At 44.7% G+C, this 9348-nt stretch overlaps 1 protein-coding gene across 1 annotated transcript in view; it reads right to left on the bottom strand.

The window, feature by feature from the left end:
• LOC103083672 (tetratricopeptide repeat protein GNN-like) overlaps nucleotides 1–9348 on the bottom strand; it is a 69462-nt gene that overhangs the window by 35398 nt on the left and 24716 nt on the right.

Raw genomic sequence — 9348 nt, forward strand, 5'->3', positions numbered from 1 at the left:
CAAAGCATCAGCACTTTGCTTTTATTAAGGTTTACATATATTACCAAGTATTTAAACTACCACGTGAAAAATAAGTCAAGGCCTTTAACTAATCCTCATATGTAAATTTTGAAAACCAGAGAGTCGAAAAAGAGTATTTCTCTAGCTCAATCCATATATTGTTGTCATTTGTATTTGGGAGTGATTTTCAGGCAAGAAATAAAAGGCGTTTAAATTTCTTATACAATTCTGCCCTCCGTTGCAACTGTCTTGAATTACTAGCTTTAGCAAAAAGAACAAAATGTTAAAAGAACAAAATAGGGAGCATACCTGTGTGTGTGTGTGTGTGTGTGTGTGTGTGTGTGTGTGTGTGTGTGCAGTTATACCTTATCATATACAAATGAAAATATACAGAATTTTTGAACTTGAAGACTCAATTAAATACATGGTACCACAAAGTCATCATTTTCAGAATTTCTCTTTCCAAACATTCCAGTATCTAAACTTCTACATTTGTCCATTTGTTACACTTCAAACTGTTGTGCCTAATGTATATGACACAAATATATTCTTATTCCTCATCTGTTCCTTTGGACAAACTGTAGGCAACCCAGACCTTGGCTACCCTCTTGCTTTCTTTCTGCCAACCTTTCTGTGGATTCCCATTCATACACGGAATAAATATTCAGTGAACACCAATGTGTCAGGCAGCATTCCAGGCTCTGAACACCAAGCACAACAGACGAGGGTGCAGCCCTCAGCATCAGGGAGGCCGCCAGGAGCCTCTGAACCATAGCTATGGTGCCTTGGGTTGGGGAACAAAAACTAAACAGAGCCAGGGGAGAGAGAGCGCTGAGGGCCAGAGTCCAAGACATTTGTCTGCAGTGGCTGTCTGAGCAAAGGGGCCTGAGGTGGGTAAAAGAACTGAAGGGTGGAGCTAAGTGATGCGGGACCCTAAGAACCAGAAGTGGCTGTTCAGAACAGGCAGAAAAGGGCAATGTGGACACAAAGCTAAGTGACAGGATCCTGTCTAGAAGTGGGACTTTCGCACATTCCAAGAGGGTTACTAAGTCCAGACTCCTGTCAAGAGCTCAGGTTGGGATGGATGGTGTTCATCACTAAGGGGCCATTCAGCACCCACACCATGCCTGGTGTTGCTCCAGGCACTCGGGGTACGGCAGTGAACACGAGAGGTAGAGCCCTGCTTTCAAGGAGCTTATACTCCAGCAGCTGGGAGGGTCAGAGGCAGGGGAGAGGGGAGAAGATATAGACAATTTTAAAAAGAAACAAGACAAAGTCTGGTAGCAGTAAAAGTTATGCAAAGAATTAAAACACGTTAACATAACAGAGAATGACTAAGTACAACGTTAGCTTGGGAGGCCACCCTGAGAGGGTGACACTGCAGCGAGATCTAAATAACCAGAAAGAACCAGCACTACAATGAGTGGGAAGAACATTCCTGGCAGAGGGAACAGCTGGTGCCAAGGCCCAAAGGCAGAATGTACTTGAAGGACAGAAAGAAAGCCAGGGTCTTACAAAATGATGCTACCCAGCCATGGAGGGGCCAGACTGTATAGGGCATTTTAGGCTAAACTGAGGAGTTTATATTTTAGTATAAGTGCAACAGCAGACTAGTGGAGTTGTCTTAATCTGCGAAGTGACATGATCTGGTTTACATTCTTAAAAACTCATCTTGGCTACTATGCAGACAATGGACTTTGTAGGAACAAAAATGAAAGTAGGAAGACCAGTTCAGAGGCTGTTATAACAGGCCAAGGGAGAGGGGATGGTGGCTAGGGCTCACTAGAGGGATGCTAGTGAAAAGCCGAGGTTAGTATGACACCTCTAACCTCTCCTCTTCAACATCATCCTGGGAGTCCTAGCTAGTGCAATAAGACAGGAAAAGGAAATAAAAGATATATATATATGGAAGGAAGAAATAAAACAGTCTTTCTTCACAAATGACATGATAGTCTATGTAGAAAATCCAAAAAAATAAACAAAATACCTCCTGGAAATAATAAGCATTTATAGCAAGGTTACAGGATACAAGATTAACATTCAAAAGCCAATTGTGGGACTTCCCTGGTGGTCCAGTGGTAAAGAATCCGCCTTCCAATGAAGGGGACGTGGGTTCAATCCCTGGTCGGGGAAATAAGATCCCACATGCCGTGGGGCAACTAAGCCTGTGCACCATAACTACTGAGCCCATACGCCTGAACTAGAGAGCCCGCATGCCACAACTACAGATCCCACATGATCTGGATCCCGGGCGCCGCAACTAAAGAGAAGCCCACATGCCACAACTAGAGAGAACACATGCACTGCAAGGAAAGATCCCACATGCTGCAACTAAGACCCAACGCAGCCAAAAAAAAAAAAAAAAAAAAAGGCCAATTGCTCTCCTATGTACCAGCAATGAACAACTGGAATTAGAGATTTAAAACATATTACTATTTATAATAGAACACCAAAAATGAAGTACTTAGGTATAAATCTAACAAAATATGTATATGATCTATATGCATAACACTACCAAAGTCTGATGAAAGATATCAGAGAAGATAAATAAACAGACATACCATGTTGATGGATTGGAATGCTCAGCACTGTTAAGATACTTGACCTATAGATTAAATGCAATCCCAATAAAAAATCTTCTATAGATGTCCAACCAACCTTTGACAAAGCAGCAAAGACAATTCAATGGAGATTGCCTAATTAACAAATGGTGCTGGAATAATTGGACATCCATGTGTAAAAAAAATTAATCTAGAAACAGACATTACACTTTCACCAAAAAATTACTCAAAATTGATAATAGACCTAAATATAAAATGAAATACTATAAAACTTTTAGAAGGAAATGCAGAAGAAAAGATATGTGCCCTTGGATTTGGTGATGAGTTACAATACCAAAAGCACAATTCATGAAAAAATATTAAGTTAGACTTTATTAAAATTTAAAATTTCTGCTCTGTGAAAGCCACTATTAAGAGAACGAAAAGACAAGCACAAATTGGGAGAAAATATTTGTAAAATATATATCTGATAAAGGATTTCTATCCAAAATACACAAAGAACTCTTAAAACTCAACAATAAGATATGTAAAGATGCTCAACATTATTTGCCATTAGGGAATTGCAAATTAAAACAATAGGATATCACCACACACCTATTAGAATGGATAAAATCAAAAAAGTTGACAATACCAAATGCCAGCAAGGATATAGAACAACAGAAACTCTCATTCACTGCTCATGGGAATGCAAAATGGTACAGTCCCTTCAGAAGACGATTTGGCAGTTTCTTATAAAGCTAAACATAGTCTTACCATACAATCCAGCAATCATGTTCCTAGGTATTTACTCAACTGATTAATAAACTTTGCACGCAAATGTTTATAGCAAACGTTTGTCCTTCAATAGGTGAATAGGTAAACGGTGGTACATTCGTACCCTGGAATATTATTCAGCATTAAAAAGAAATGAGGGGCTTCCCTGGTGGCGCAGTGATTGAGAGTCCACCTGCCGATGCAGGGGACACAGGTTCATGCCCCGGACTGGGAAGATCCCACATGCCGCGGAGCAGCTGGGCCCGTGGGCCCGTGGGCCATGGCCGCTGAGCCTGCGCATCCGGAGCCTGTGCTCCGCAACGCGAGAGGCCACAACAGTGAGAGGCCCGCATACCGCAAAAAAAAAAAAAAGAAAGAAATGAGGTGTTGGGATTTCCCTGGTGGCGCAATGGTTGAGAATCCGCCTGCCAATGCAGGGGACACGGGTTTGATCCCTGGTCTGGGAAGATCCCACATGCCGCAGGGCCACTAAGCCTGTGCTCCACAACTACTGAGCCTGCGCTCTACAGCCCGCAAGCCACAACTACTGAGCCCATGTGCCACAAATACTGAGCCTGTGGTCTAGAGCCCGTGAACCACAGCTACTGAGCCTGCATGCCACAACTCCTGAAGCCCGCATGCCTAGAGCCCGTGCTCCACAACAAGCGAAGCCACCGCAATGAGACGCCTGTGCACTGCAACAAATAGTCCCCACTCGCCACAACTAGAGAAAAAGCCCGCGTGCAGCAACAAAGACCCAACGCAGCCATAAGTAAGTAAGTAAATAAATAAATAAATATATTTCTACTACTAAAAACAGAAAGAAAGAAAGAAATGAGGTGTCAAGCCATGAAAAGACATGGAGGAATCTTAAATGCATATTCTTTACGGGCCTCTCACCGTTGTGGCCTCTCCCGCTGCGGAACAGAGGCTCCAGATGCGCAGGCTCGGCGGCCATGGCTCACGGGCCCAGCCACTCCGCGGCATGCATGTGGGATCCTCCCGGACCGGGGCACGAACCCATGTCCCCTGCATCGGCAGGCGGACTCTCAACCACTGTGCCACCAGGGAAGCCCTTAAATGCATATTCTAATCACAATTGTGTATAACATCCCTGACAGCTTAGAGAAGGGCAGTGATGGTGGAGGTGGACACGTTTGAGAAACATTTACGAAGTAAAAACTGCCAGGACTCAGTGATGAAACGTATTTGGGGAGGGGATAAAGGAGAGAAAAGTGTCAAGGATTACTCCAAGGTGGTAAATTGAGAGACAGTCCGTGGAACAGACCCTGTTTTGGAGGGATGTTCATGAGTTCAGTTTTAGATGTGTTGGGTTTGAGGAGCTTTGAAGACATCACTCAAGTGGAAAGTAGGTCGTTGGGTATGTGAATCTGGGGCTCAGATGATAAGCATGGCTGGGGAAGTAAATGTGTGAGTCACATACACATGAACAGTCACTAAAGCCATAGACACAAGTAATATTCCTACAATGGAATTAATGAATGAGAGAAGAGCCTTAAGGAATTCTAACACTTAGAAGCCAGGTAGAAGAGAAGGAACTAAAAAAGAGACAGAAAAGCTACAGCCAGAGAGATGGAAGATGAACCATGGGAGTATATACCAGGAAAACAGAGACCAGAATGTTTACAAGAGGTGGGCCAGGTCAAAAAATCCATTGATGGGGCTTCCCTGGTGGCGCAGTGGTTGAGAGTCCGCCTGCCGATGCAGGGGACACGGGTTCGTGCCCCGGTCCGAGAGGATCCCCCATGCTGCGGAGCGGCTGGGCCCGTGAGCCATGGCCACTGAGCCTGCGCGTCCGGAGCCTGTGCTCCACAACGGGAGAGGCCACAACAGTGAGAGGGACCGCAAAAAAAAAAAAAAAAAAAAAAAAAAAATCCATTGACACTAAGAAGTAAAGTCAGACAAGGACTGAAAATGTTCTTTGGATGACCTGTTCGTGATCTTGCCTATTTTTACTGAAGTGTTCATCATTTTCTTATTGATTTTAAGAGCATTTTTACATATTAGAAATATTGCTATTAATCCTTTGCCTGTTGTGTGTGTTACAAATATTTTTCCCAGTTATCACTTGCCTTGTAGTTGTGTTTCTGACTTTCTCAGAGTTGATTTGTGTTGTTTTGTTTTACATATGGGAACTTCATGTGTTTATTTAGACAGATTTATCAATTATCTTCTCTTTCATGATTTACTCTTTTGCTTTCTTGCTTAGACTCATCCATATTTTCTTACAGTTTTCTTTATATAGAATTTCACTTTCTGATATTTAACTCTAATCCTCCTGGAATTTACTTTGGTGCAATGTTTCATGTAACTTAACTATATTTACCAAATAGTGTATCATTAACACAGCACTATTTATTCTATAATCCATCTAATTTGAAAAGCTTCTATCATTTACTAATTTCTTATATCTGCACCTGAGTCTGTCTGAGCATTCTATTTTGTTCAGCTGAGCTATTTTTGCTGCCAGTAGCATTTTTTTAATTATTATTATTGCTTCATAATATGCTTAAATAACTTGAAATTCAAATTGCCCTCATTATTTTAAACTTTTACTCTCGTATATTTTTTCTCCAAGAATTTTGGAATCATTCTGAAAATTTAGAAATGTTTTCATCCCATTGGGGTTTCAGTTAGAATTGTCTTACGTCTATAAACCAACTGGGGAAGAACTGACAGCTTTATAACATTGAGTTGCCCCATCCTAGAATATGGTATGTCTCCCTACACACTGAAATCTTATTTTCTGTAATTCTGAAGCTTTTTTATAAGAATAAAGATTGTGCACATTTCTAATTAAATTTATTCTTAGATATTTCATATTTTCTGTGGCCATAGCAAATTGTGCCTTTTATTCTTTTAATTTTTCTGTAGAGCAATTCTGTCCCATTTACCCAAAATATTTAGAGATTCTGAAGGTAGCAAAGGGCAAAGATTCATACATTAATCATGAAAAGCTGGTGTTGTCCCATGTACTACAATCTTCTGACAAGATCCTGGAATGTAATGCATTTATCCTTTGCCCATTTAATAGGAAAGCCTGCCCCTTAAAAACAAAATGATTCTCCTCACCCCACCCCATCCACCACCTGGAGGGCAGCCAGCCAGCCATCTGTCAAGACGGAGCCAGGCTGGGACTCAACCTTCTGCCACATCTTCTTCTCACCTTTGACATTGGCCAAAAATGCAACTGCAGCCAGAAATGCGTTTGCTTCAGTTTGATGTGACCCAGGGCTCCAGCCAAAATCAAAAGTATCACGTCGAAGAGAACCTATAAAAACTGACCTGACCATAAAAGTTGTCTTCTTGACTCAAAGACCTCTCTACTGGCCTATCAATCAGAGGTGCAGCTTCCCCAGCCAGCGCTGCTGGGCAGGGTAGGGGTGGGTCAGGAAGCATCAAGGGAGAAGCGAATCCCAAACTCAGAACTGCGCATCGTTCCATGAAGCCAAGAAATTAGGCTTCTTGTTCTTGCTGCAGCCACCAGAGGGAGCCAAACCACACAGTCGGGAGGGAGAACTGAGAACAGGGCATACAGAGCAACAGCCTGGTGGACCAGGAGAGATGTCAGACTGTCTTCCACCCGCAGTCAAACTAATGCCACTGGGCACTCTTAGAAAACTCTCACTTTTAAAGGAACCTACCAGAAGCAGGTAGGGGTCAAAAGTACAAGTAGCTTATTTACCTTTCAGAACAGAACGCAGGTAAGGAAAAAGGAGCCTCAGAAAGAGAATTCTTCATCATCCCCCGCATGGGGGGAGGCTAGGCACGGTGGCTGCAAGGATGCTCTGAGGTCCCCATGAATCGGGGCTTTCTTGCCACTTGGAAGTGTGCCTACCTGGAAAGCTCCTCTCCACCCAGCAGCAGGATCTGGCCCTTCCTTCCTCAGGTCACTTCTCCCCGCTGGTGGATTTGGGGAAAGGAATCTCTGTCCTGCATCCACTCCCCAGCTGGGCCAGTCCTGCTTCGCGGTCATGGCTGGCTCTACCTGTGCTCTTGGCCCTAAACCCCTGCTCCCATCAGGGCGCCTCATCCCACTGGGCCTGTGCTTCCAGAAGGCAGTGGCTTCCCGAGGCTGCTTGCTGTCCCCTCTCTGACCCACCCTGCCCTAAATGTGCAACACGGTGGGTTCTCCCTCCTGCCCCAAATAGTTTGTAACAGACTTGCTAAAAATGTAGGGGCATCAGAGCAGAGTTTCAACATGGCACAGAGAAGAAAATCATTTAAAATGGAATATTAGACACTCAATTGAATGCATTTAATTGATATCCATCCTCACTTTGGGAATTTCTAACTCCCTAGTCTCCTGGTTTTCCTCCTATCTCTGTAACCCCTCTTTCTCTTCTCCTCGCTGCGTCCTTCTCGTCTGCTCACCCCTCGGAGTTTTGTCCTAGGCCCACCTCCCTTCTTCCTGTCCCTGGATGCCCTCATCCCCTCTCCTGGCTTCAATGCCAACAGTATGCATGTATCCCTGGCCCGGCTGTCTTTCCTTGAGCCCAGAGAATATCTCTTCCCAACATTCTACCATCACTCCAAACTCAGCACAGCTTCTGTCCCCTAAAGCTGCTCCTTTGGAAGTGTTTCCTGTTTCAGCTGATGGCCAGTCGTTCAAGTCAGAACCATGGGAGGCACCTCTGACTCCCTCATCTCCTGTACCCACTTCATGATCAAGTCCTGTGGATTCTACCTCCCAACCTTCCCCTGCGTCCCCATTGCCTTCCCCTTGTCAGAGCCAACATCGCCTCTCACCTGGGTCATTACCGCTATCAGATGTCTGGCAAGCCAAGCTTGTCCCTTTTTTATTTCATTCTTCACACCGCACCCAGAGCAAACTTTCAAAACCAAACCTGGCACCATCTTGCTTAAACCCCCGATGGCTTCCCACTGCTCTTCAGATCAGAGCCAGATCCTTAGCTTGACCCTCCATACTTGGGTGCCTGCCTGCCTCTGCAGCCCCAGGACTCCCTTCATGCCCACTTCTCATGTGCCCATACTGGACTTGTTCAGTCCTTCATGCTCACCACTCTTCCTCCCGACTCTGGGTGGCTGTTCCCTCCGCCCTTTGTCCAACTAGCTCTCACTCATCCTCCAAGTCTCAGATGAAATGTCACTGCTTCGGGGTGACATCCACTGTCCCTGAGGCCAGGTCACACCTCCCCGCTCTAGGCTCTGTGCCACCACTGTGTAGCACTCCCCTCAGGCCGAATTGCTCCACAGTGTCTATCTTTTACACACCAGCAAAAGCTCCATTAAGGCAGGAACCATGTCTATCGTATCCATCGCTGTATCCCTGGCATCTAGCATCATGCTTGGCATAACCTAGGCACTCAGCAAATATGGTTGAATTAAGTTGGAGGAGTGGCAGCATTTGCCCAGACCTTTCAATAAAAAGGGCAGCTCTCCTGAAATCGCAGACTATAACACAGGATTTCTCGAAAACCTCATTGGAAGAATATTCCAGCTGCACCCAAGAGGGCAGATTGACTCCAGGTTGTGTGCAGCTGCGTAACCATGGCAGAAGAACAAATGTTTGAGGAGGCCCAGGCAGCCAACTAGACCTCCTATGGCTATTATATGGGATTCCTGCTATAATTAAACCTTGTTCTGATGAATCTAATGCATCCTCTATTGCTTAGGTGATGATACTTGGCCTTGTGATTTGTACTTTTAGCAAAACCCCAAAAGGAAAAAAAGGAACCTACACAGTCCTGGAGGGACTTCAAGGATCCCCCGCACCCCCAAGCCCCGCACACACACGGCCACGGGCTGACTCTGCCAACCCGGTGGGAGGTAAGACCCAAAGGTGGACACAACTACCACACGCAGTGACGTAATGACAGCTTCGCTTCATGAAGATTGACCAGAGAGGGGAAATGAGGGCCAGGTAGAGATGACAGAATGGACATGAGAGGCTCTGTGGAAGTAAAATCGAAAGACTTGGCCTTGATTGAACATGAAGGGTGAGGAAGACGGAAGGTGTCAAAGGCAGTGATGGAGGCCAGGACTTCCTGCT

This window comes from Lipotes vexillifer, unplaced genomic scaffold (assembly GCF_000442215.2).
Source record: "Lipotes vexillifer unplaced genomic scaffold, Lipotes_vexillifer_v1.1 scaffold492, whole genome shotgun sequence".
NCBI lineage: Eukaryota > Metazoa > Chordata > Mammalia > Artiodactyla > Lipotidae > Lipotes > Lipotes vexillifer.